Raw genomic sequence first — 12,078 nt, 5'->3', positions numbered from 1 at the left:
CTGTTCTCCAATGGGACCTAAAAGATACATTTACCATTAAAGCTGGATGGGAGCCAAGAGTCAAGACAGAAGTGACAGAGACCAAAGGACTAATCATCACAATAGCCAACCTGACAGCAGAAGACACAGGTTACTACGACTGTCAGTACAAGGTGTTAAAAGATTTCGATTTGGTCGTGACGAGTGGACCCGGCTCTGTTCTCCTGGTGGTTCATGGTGAGTTATACTTTGTGTTTACTACACATCATTATGTTTGTTTTTATTCTGTCCAAAACACCAAAAATAGTCCAACGACATTTCAGTTTTAGTTGAAGATGAAACTTCATGCCAGTGAAAGGGTTTGGTTTTCTCTTCTAAGTGTTTGATTGTATCTCATAGATGCAGATGAAACCTTCCCCGTGATCCTAGTAGTTGTGCTGTGCGTTGTCATCCTGCTACTTCTCTCTGTTCTGGTGATGATGTGGATTCTTCGAACGGTATGCAAGCATAATATATATTATACATCACTTTTTTTTTTTTGTATTGTGTGTCTTTGTGAAGCGTATTTTTGTATCTTGACAAGCGCTATACCTGAATAAAATGTATAATCATTATGTAATAATAATAATAATACATTTAATTTAGAGGCGCCTTTCAAGACACCCAAGGTCACCTTACAGAGCATATAGTCATCATTCAAAACTATGTAAAACAGACTAGGAATAAAAGGAAAACAGAGGTTAAACATGAAGAATAATAATAATTAATAACACTCAGACGCCTAAAGTGAAGGGGGGACCTCACTAACCACCACCAATATGTAGCACCCACTTGGGTGATGCACGGCAGCCAATCGGTGCCAGAACGCTCACTACACACCAGCTTGAGGTGGAGAGTTAGGGATGAGGTGGAGAGTGAGGGAAAAGAACATTTAAACACTATCGACCATAATTAAACACTATCGATCACATTTAAACAATATCGACCACATGTAAACACCATCGCCCACATTTAAACATTATCACCCACATTTAAACACTATGGACCACACGTAAACCCTATCGACCACATTTAAACACTATCCCCAACATTTAAACACTATCGCCCACATTTAAACACTATGGACCACATTTAAACACTATGGAACACATGTAAACCCTATCGACCACATGTAAACCCTATCGACCATATATAAACACTATCGACCACATTTAAACATGTAAACCCTATCGACCACATTTAAACCCTATCGACCACATTTAAACACTATCGACCACAATTAAAACCAATGTATGTATTATGTATGTGTACGTGTGCGAGTCTATGTGCCAGAGCATGAGTGTGTAATTCCGTGTGTGAGTAATTGCATGTGTGTGTGCTTGTGCAAGTACATGAAAGTATTATACAACTGCATGAATATGTCTGTTCATGCACTTGCAAGAACAGACAAAAAAAAAAATGAATATGTCTGTGTCTGTGTTTGCAGGTATGAGTGAACTATGTGCGTGCATTCATGTGTGTTTGATTGGGTGCTGGCATGTGTTTTATGTAATCTGACTGTAATGACCTCATTCTGCCAGGTGAAGTCCATGCACATTAATGCTGTGAGGCCTGTCCAGCGAGCCAACCCCAGCGACGTCTACGAGGACATGAGGAGCACCTGCAGGCGTTAGGCCCATCTGCTTCCTATCTTCCCATCATTGTGGAGCTCTCTAGAATGATTGCCTGGGGGAAATTGATAGAATGTGTGCTATGTCATAAATGTGTGCAATGCCATTAATGAGGAGGGACCCCCCCCCTCCTCTTTATTTTCTCCCTGTTACTTCTGGGGTCCAATCAGTTTAGTGAAAAAAGTTTGAAATAACTTGGGTGGCGCTTGGTGTCAGACCAGGCAGATAGGGCCCTTATAATTAAAAAGGTTAAAAAACTGCTTAACTTCTAATTTGCAAGATATCTGGGGAAGCAGAAGAACAATGTATACAGTACAAATTAGTTGTTCAGAAATGTATTCACTGAGGTCGTTTGATAGCCAACATGCCTGATGTGCACACAGTAGGTAGTGGTTTGAAAAAGCTCAGGCTGTCAAAAGGTTCTTGGTGTGAACTAAACTAGTTGAGGGTATTCTCTTGACTAGATTCTCTATATTTGAGAGATATAGTTGCACCGGAGTCGTGTCATTTATGTTCAGAGTTAGAGTCTGAAAGCTTTGCAACAATGGAGCAGTGAGGGTTAGTTCCTTTTCTTTGCGGGATGGTGGGGGGAAGCTTGGCTCCTCTGAATATCTCAAAGTTTTGCACCAAATTTGGTAGGTGGGTTAAGTCCATGTCAAGTTAATAACATTTCATGCCAATTTCTGTACTATGTAATTATTTTTCTGATATTGCTGAAAGGGTTGGGTCATATTTAGCCTGTTGTTGAATGCATACGTTGTACAGAATTGTTTAAAGATGGAACTGATTCATCAAAATATTTGTCTTGCATTATGCATACCTGCAAATGTATTTGATGTACTAATTTAAATAAAAAAATAATTCCAACTGAATCTTTTAAACACATTGCTAACCATATTACCATACTACCTATAACTTTGACACCGTCATTACAGTGCAACGCAAGCGTTAATTTCTGTCTCGCTATAAATAACGACAATGTTCTTTGAGCAATTCAAATTAAACTCAATAATCAAAAATCACACAGCACATACACAAGCACACTGGCTGTTGGCCGCTCAGGTAAAGTTTCATGTTGATTAACTTTTTGATTTCTTGTGGCCAACATCTTCTTGGGCTGGTGTGCAAGCATCTAAAACATTTTCTTCATATTTGATATCTAACCATCAATATGGACAACGTTGTTCAACAAGTTGTTGTAGAGTACTCTATAAAATGTCATTTCTTACAGTTCTTCTTAGGCTATTGGAACTCATACCTGATGGAAGGCAGTGCTGGCACAACAATACAAGTATACAGGCACAGACACTCATAGTAGACGTAAATCCTCAGATCACTAAAAACAACCACAGTCCATTATCATAAATTACAATTTCATAATTACGTATACACATCACAAAAGTTTGCAGTATCCAAATTCAGTTAAAAAAAGACCAAATAAATAAATATATAAATCTTTAGGAAACAGGCTCAAGTGTGCTCGGGTATTACTTAATAATTTCTTAATTGAGTGTGTGTGTGTGTGTGTGTGTGTGTGTGTGTGTGTGTGTGTGTGTGTGTGTGTGTGTGTGTGTGTGTGTGTGTGTGTGTGTGTGTGTGTGTGTGTGTGTGTGTGTGTGTGTGTGTGTGTGTGTGTGTGTGTGTGTGTATGTGTGGTGTCTTGTAGTGTTCATGATCTTTGGAAATGTGCAAGATATGCATCCGGTATGTTAAGGTTTATGACCATAGCGCTGCACATTGCACCCAGTATGTTTTTGTATGACGCAGACCGCTGATGAAAGACTTCCTGTCAACAATGACAGGAAGGAAACAATACGGTACAAAACGGTGGTGCAGACATATGTGCAGACATGCTACTGTATGCACAACTCTTTTTTCTCTCTGTGACCTTTTACATCACAGTGAGAATATAAGAGCCAAAGTCATTCTATGTTTACTACTATATTAAATAGTCGGACTGAGATGAAATTTTACAAATCAACTTAGTTGCAAACAAAATACTGATTACTTATTATCTTATATTTAATAAAAAAGGGTTTCAATAATGAACATATGAGCAGCTATTTCATGATGTTTTAAACGAAGGCAAGATATGCATGAAGCTCCCCCATGCCATTGCTATGGGCATGAGTGACCATTTAATTAACTAACAGTTTACTGGGACGCACCTAAGTGCAATTAAATTAGCTGACCACACACTATGTGTGGTAATCTACACGATTTATGTTATTTGTATTGTAGTGTGTCATAGAGTATTTTATGACAACACATTCTCACTCCGAGCGCTTCGATTTTTGACTAACGGTCAGTGACTTTGGCTTCAGCTTCTGACGCAAAAGGGTACCCTTGTGCTTCTTTTTTCAACGCATGGGGTTTTCAACTCGTTACAATGTAATCCCTCCATGGCAATATATGAAGCTATGAGCATTCATCCCATTGGCTAACGGGTGACCCGATGGCTGCACATAGAGACGCTATGAGCATTCATCCCATTGGCTAACGGAGGACCTTGTTCTGCTTTTTTCAACACAGGGGGTTTTCCACTCATTACAATGTAATCCCTCCCCTGCAATATATGAAGCTATGAGCATTCATCCCATTGGCTAACGGAAGACCCGATGGCTGCACATTACATTTACATTGAAATCTGTGACATTACTCAACACAACTACACCAACGTGTCCTTGTTAATTACACAACATGTATGGGTTAAGGCTATGGACATCAGTTGTCCTGTTTTGTGCTTTGATTGAGAGAAACAATAATCTTTTGGATCAGTGTTGGGTATCTGAGGTCATTGCTATAGAGACCAAGTCCGTCCGCTTTGTTTGACAACTGACGGAGCAATTACCGTAACCCTATCTCATCAAAATTACGTTTCCAGAGAACTATTCGGCATTCTCAATTGCGTTTGTCTGAAAAACGTATGTTGTCCGTGCCGCGAACATATCGCAAATACGAATTCGTTCTCAGCCTATTTTTTGCCATTTATTTACCGTGTTACTATGGCAGAATAAAGATTAAATTCATGCATTATCATTCAACTTGAACATGTGTTTTTACAGTATAGAGTGGTGCAGGGATGACACATGTTGGCCAACCCGGAAATGAGCGTCGCCCTGGGTTCCCTTAACAACAAGCCAACGGGTTTTTCCATTGGATTTTGGATGATTGCAGAAAATCTTGCATTTTGGAAGCACCTCCTCAAAAACTGAAAATAAATAAATAAATAAAATAACGGTGCTCCAAATATCGAAATGTAAACCAATGAATTCTGAATGGGAGTGTTTCTCTGATTTTTCCATGCTACACAGAAAGAAATGTAAACCCATGCAAATAAAGGCTCCAAGGTCATAATAATTTAAATATAATTAATCTCCTGAGTGTGTAGGGTATGTAATCAATTTCAATGGGGCTGCGTTCACGTCACCTGACTGTCATGGTTGGTATGGTGGTTGCTATCGACCGCCCCCTCTAATCCTTACATGGCTCTAAAAACCACGCGGCAAAGGAGCTGCCGTCAATTGTGTTTTTTTTGTCGTAAACTAGGGTCCGATGGTTAAAAAATAGACGGATATTCCAAGGTATCCTTAAAAGGCACGATGTTTTTATTTTCTGCAGTTTAGACTTCGTCTATCACCTATTTTTTAAAGCAAAACACCAAGCTCATTGATTTAATGAGGCAGGGTTATTTGAAACAATTAATTAAATATGTGTGAGAGGTAAGTCCTCCTTCTGAGTTTGCTTCCTATTTATGTCTAGTGTACACCCCTACTGTCCACAAGCCCCCCCCCCCCCCCCTCCGCCTCCGCATATGGATTTGGAGAATTGTTGCCACATCCCAGTGGTGGTGGTATCATATATATGAAAGAGGGCATTCAATTATACTACAATGATCAATTAGGAGGCCGAAGCCTTAAAGGGAGTGATGCAATAGGTGACTGGGGTCTCTTATATATCAAAGGGGGTCTCAAAGGACGCATACGCATCAACCTGTGGCTCCAGCCCTACAGGTTGATGCAAGGGCTCGATCTCGTTGCACCTCACCCAGCGGCTCGCTTGCAAGATTTTGGCCTGAAGTTCTTCCCAGACCTACCGCCTAGCCATTCAACATGCATATCTGAGAATCAGGCCTCTCTTTAATAATGACAAAAAATTATGAGAGAAATGCACATTCACTTTTTGCTATCTCATAAGCGGCGGTTTGCCGGCTCCTTTTGACCTTTTGACCACAGACTTCAAAAACGTGGCCACAGGCCAGCTGTGTCTGTGTCACAAGTTATTTTATTTGCTTTTATTTTTCTTGGTTGTTATTTAGAAAAACTTCCTGTAAATATTTTTTGGTGAGATTGTTAAGCCACAAATGTACACCTCCATCCCACAAAAAATGGGGACTAGAAACTAACCTCTGTCTTATTCTACTGTTGGAGGTCACGCCCCTTTTCCGGCCTTTTCAAGCTTGGGATGCTGAAATGTTTACACACATTTCCCGGGGTCCCGAGAACGACATATCCGACACAGGCACGGAGCGGGGGGGTGGCTTTCGGGACAGAAGCCCAGAATAGAGTGGCGAAGTCACGGCCCTTCAAGTAGAGCCCATGGGACCTTTGAGATCGAAAAATATGAATGGGTTTCAATGGAGAGAAAGTATTTATTTTCTGGTCCCAGTCTTTATATGCCCTGGATTACACGGGAGCGTGTCTATGTTCCCCGGATCCTATGTTCCCCGCTTTGTATGAGACTGGGGAACATAGGACCCTTTCTTTAAAAAAAGGGTCCTATGTTCCCCGCTTTTCCCAAAAAAGGGTTCTATGTTCCCCGATATGTATGTGACCGGGGAACATAGGACCCTTTTTCAAAAAAAGGGTTCTATGTTCCCCGGTCTGTTACTTTTTTCACCATTACTGCCAAATTCCGGCCGAGATAACTAAAATTGCATATCTTTACCTTTTGTGGAAGAGGGAGAGACGTCGGAGAACCTGACTCAGTCTATTCATACGCCGGTGTAAGTACCACCAGAGCCCGTCTACGAAGAGCCTGGGCACTTCCTATGCGCCCCATTGTACCGATCTTGGTTGTAGTTCCATTAGACATCCACTGGGGGTGATCGCGGGCGAGTCCAGATTGAATGGGAGTCTATGGGGCTAGACGGCTAAATATGTCTCTTTCACCTGCTTGTCGTTGAAATATCGCAAATTTTATTGTAGATTCCGCAAGTTCAATATAGATTATAGTTCAAAAGTCAAATGAATGAGTACTTATGTCATTTCGATTTCTTACAGTTTGGGCCGTTGTTGGCCGTACACGCTAGCATTCTGCTAATGAATTCTGATTGGTCAGGGACGGACTTGCGACTGATTAGGACCAGAGACCTCTCCTGACGGCATCTGGAGCTGAAGCACAATCAGAAACATTATCTTAAGGAGGACTTTCCGTCAAAGTTAATTTTTGCGTACTGTATTTATATTTTCCTGCAGGCCCTTTTATTTTTTATATAGTTAGGCCTATGTATGGTGAAAGTACATGCCTAAATGGAATTTCTTCCATTTCTTGTGTTCAATGTTCAATGTGTTATATACATGGTTCGGTATGACCACCTTAAATAATACAGTCCATGTCCTGCTCAATATCATTTCATCTGTCATTGTCTATTTTTCGAAAATAAAGATAGTTAAAAAAAAATAAGCCTCGTAAATGTGCAATAATAAAGTGCTCCAACAGTGGAAACGGATTGTCCGTCTTTACGTTTCCCAAGCCGGAAAAAGTTAACGTTCTTGCTTGCGCTTGTATGAATGGTCCTAGGCTACCTGAGGCTGCACCTGGTAGGGAAAGTTGCGCTGGAGCCCGGGTAAAATCGCACATGGCTTATTCAAGTTGCACGCTAGACATTCTCTAAAGTGACGGGACTCAAGCACTTAACTTACCTTAACCGATTGCTCCATACAAATTGTTTGTTAACGATTTAACAACTTCAACATCTGCTATTACTGTAGTTTTTTTTTTGTAGGGCTTACTAGGTCATGGGCTAATGACCTTGCACAGAGAGAAAACCATCTACACCACTTGTCATTGATTTCTATGCATTCACTGATCTTTACAGATGGGTTTGTTTTAAGCCATTGAATTTAATTTCTCTGCCCTGCAACACATTATAAGCTACACATGTTTGTTAAATGAGAAATATGGTCTATGTCACATTGAAACAGTAATTATACAAACATTATACCAACATTGCAACAGGCAAGTTTATTCAAACATTACATTAACAAGAACACAATAAGAACAGTAACTAATAGTAAATAAACAAAAAAATGAGAAAGGATTTAACAACACTGAACATACTGAACAGAGGCAGGGAAAAAGGACAGAGGAAGAAGACTTGTCCGTTGTCACAGCATCAAGGTCCAATTGTAGAGATCAAGAAAGGAAGAGTCATGAGGAGGAGTACAACAGAACACTGTGCTCTCTAGGAGATTGTTTACTGATGTAAACTAAGTTAATGCAGTCTTACAATTATGATTCAAATCCAGGTTTCTATTTCAGGAGAAAGATAGATAATCAGCCGACAGCCAGCAGCCAGCCAGCTGATAGCAGCTAGCACTAGATAGAAATCAATAGCGATGTCGTTTCTAAAAAAAAAAGCTTTATCATCGGCACTAGTGAGGATTAAAAAAAAACACTCTGTAAATAACATACATATGTAAAACATTTCTTTTTTTTTAAATTAGCTCACTAAAACTGTAACTAGTGTATTAACCTTCCTGTCGTGCTCGAAATCTGACCGATTTCCATTTCAATCAATCATAAATATTGTGTTTGACATTTATTTGTCTCGAGGGCTTATGATATCCTCCAGACTAGGCATTTGAACATATACAATTGCTGATCACTACTTTCATTGAATTTTAAGTTGTTTAGTCAACTTTGTAACACCTGTGGTGTTCCCGGTCAAAAATGACCGCCATAGGAAATGAACGGGTGATCCTAGATTGTGTTCATCCATCAGATAATACACAACCACAAATCCATCACCACCACCACACGCACACACACACACACACACACACACACTTTCACGCACACACACACACCTACATAAACACGCACACACATACACGTTCAGGCACGCACGCACACACACACACACACACACACACACACACACACACACACACACACACACACACACACACACACACACACACACACACACACACACACACACACACACACACACACACTCCACCCCACTTCAACCCCTTTCAGACTGAACAATTATGTGTCCTCTCTTTCCCGTGCTTATGTACCTTTCCCCCCACGTGAACCACACTTTCAATACAAAATGTATGATATCTTCTCACAGATCCCCTATATATAGCTTGCTTGTGCATTGCTCTTATTTTACTAAGAACACAATGAGTCAGCGCCCGATCAGACGATTTTCTGTCAGAGAGGCTCTTGACCTTTTTTTTCAAACTGATGAAGAGGGGATTGAAGTTGAACCAGAAATAGAGGAGGAAGTCTCAGAAATAGAAGACAACGATCCTGATTTTGATCCAGACCATCATGAGACCGAACAGTCAACAGATGGCGAGGAAGAGGCCCCTGAGGAAGAGGCCCCTGAGGAAGAGGCCCCTGGGGAAGAGGCACCTGGCGAAGAGGCCCCTGGGGAAGACACACCTGAGTTGGAATTCCAGTCCAAGGATGGCAACTTGCTCTGGTATTCATCCCCCAGGACAGAGGAGGCAGAGCAAGAGGGGAAAGTTTCATTAGGATGACTCCAGGGCCAACACGGTATGCAACATCTCGTGTGGATGACATCAAGCCCAGCTTCCAACTCTTTTTACCAGAGTCCATTGTGGAAATTATACTGGCGATGACAAACCTGGAAGGGGGGCATGTGTTTGCGGATACATGGAAGGCATTGGACCAGGTAGACCCCCAAGCCTACATGGGTCTGTTGATTCTAGCAGGAGTACATCGGTCCAACAATGAGGCTAGAAAAAGTCTGTGGGATGCAGAGTCAGGAAGGCCTATATTCCGGTCAACTATGTCCATGCAGCATTTTCATATCCTCTCAAGAGTTATCAGATTTGATGACAGAGCTACACGACCTTTCCGCTGGCGAGACGACAAACTGGCTGCCATCAGGAACGTTTGGGACAGGTGGGTGGAGCGCCTACCACTGATGTACAATCCAGGCCCTGAGGTGACAGTGGACGAGCGCCTACCACTAATGTACAATCCAGGCCCTGAGGTGACAGTGGACGAGCGCCTGGTCCCTTTCAGAGGTCGCAGTCCATTCAAACAGTACATCCCAAGCAAACCAGGCAAGTATGGGATCAAGATCTGGGCAGCATGTGATGCCAGGAGCAGCTACGCCTGGAATATGCCTGTTACACAGGGAAACCTGTTACTGGAAGGCCAGAAAAAAACAAGGCATGCGTGTTGTGTTGGACATGACAGCCGGTCTCAAGGGGCATAACATCACATGTGATAACTTTTTCACATCACATGGGCTTGGTCAGAAGCTGCTGAAAACAAAGCTCACCATGGCGGGGACAGTGAGGAAGAACAAGCCTCAACCTGCACTGGTTTCGAGACCAGAGGTAGAAATGCACTCTCATCCAAATTTGCTTTCACTGATGCATAGTCTTGTGTCATATTTGCCCAAGAGAAATAAGAATGTCATCCAGATGAGCACTCGACACAAATACGCCGCTGTCAGCAAAGCAGAGCACAGGAAACCCCAGATCATCCTGGACTACAACAGAAACAAAGGAGGCGTTGACTGCCTTGATAAGGTAATGTATATTTTTATCTGTCATGCATTTGATTTACTTGTATTCATGTAAAACATTTTGTGTAAGACAGATTCAATATTGTTTCAAATCTGGTCATTGTTTCTTTCATCGCAGCTTACTGGTACATACACCTGCAAGTGAATGACAGCTCGTTGGCCTGTGGCAGTGTTCCACAACATCCTTGATGTGTCTGCATGTAATGCATATGTGGTTTGGACAGCGATTGACCCAGCCTGGAATCAGGGGAAATGTTTCAAGAGGAGACTCTTCCTGGCAGAGCTTGGGAAAGATTTAGTGACTCCTCTAATTCAACGGCGCCAGCACCTTCCCCGCACACCAGCCTATGGCAGTCTGGTGAGGAGTCTGCAAGCCCCAGCCACTGCCCTGGCCGCTCTCCCCCCAAACCAGGGGCAGAAATGGAAGAGATGCGAGCTCTGTGCCCCTAGAGACAAGGAGACAAGTCTTACATGTTTCAAATGTGATGCATACGTTTGCAAGGCACACTGCGACCTGATTGCAAAATGCCACAACTGTGTTTGAACACACACACACACACACACACACACACACACACACACACACACACACACACACACACACACACACACACACACACACACACACACACACACACACAAACACACACATACACACACACACACACACACACACACACACACACACACACACACACACACACACACACACACACACACACACACACACACACACGATGTGTTCAAGTTGATGTTCTGTGAATTTGGTCTCTGTTTAGATTTTTCTGTCGTTTTTTTAACAATAATTCCTATTGTAACTCCTATTCACTGCAGTTATTCATGTAAATCAGTAGTCTGAAGACATTGTTTACAGGTTAAAAGGGAGTTCAATAAAATTTGGTAATGATCAGGTTTTTTTGTTATTGTAAGGGCAGTTCAAACAGGCCGGTCAAATTTGACCGGGAGCACCGAAGTAAGGGGAGGGAAACGAACACGACACAAAGGCCGTTTCTCAATTCGCGTACTTGTGCGTGCTCGTGTGCTCGTGGACTCGTGAAACTTCATCAGTCGTTGCCCGAGCACTGTTCCAATTCGAAGTACGCATCAAGCGAGTACTGTCGTAAAACCCGGAAGTGTTCTTGATGCGTGCTCGATCTCGCCGTTTCACCGAGCATGCATCGGAGGTGGCTCGTGGGTACTTGCAACCGCTATAAATCCCAGGATGCATTTCGCACTCGCAGCAGTACGATGGCGGACAATATGGAGAAGACGCACAACTGTAAGCTATTAATTGTAAGCTATTATATTATTATATTGTTTCACGAATATCGGTATTTATTATTTTTAACGTTTTTATTAGGCTATCATTGAATTCTCCAACCTGTCAAATCCTACTTGTTTTTCTCTGACGTTTTCACTTTTTCGGAGCGGGACAGCTAGCTCGCCCGGCCAGCTTCAGCAATCAGTCCTCAGTTCATAGATGATACCTATTATAAAAACCTCAGGCAGATAGCCGTAACTCGACAGGACTTGATATGATGGCCTTTATTATGCATTCAATTAATATAGGCTTACACGTTCTATTTTATCAAGGGACAATTGAAGAAACAAGGGCCCTCATCGAGTGGC

Source organism: Gadus chalcogrammus, chromosome 2, assembly GCF_026213295.1.
Source record: "Gadus chalcogrammus isolate NIFS_2021 chromosome 2, NIFS_Gcha_1.0, whole genome shotgun sequence".
Taxonomy (NCBI): Eukaryota; Metazoa; Chordata; class Actinopteri; order Gadiformes; family Gadidae; genus Gadus; species Gadus chalcogrammus.
This window is presented reverse-complemented; position numbering follows the sequence as displayed.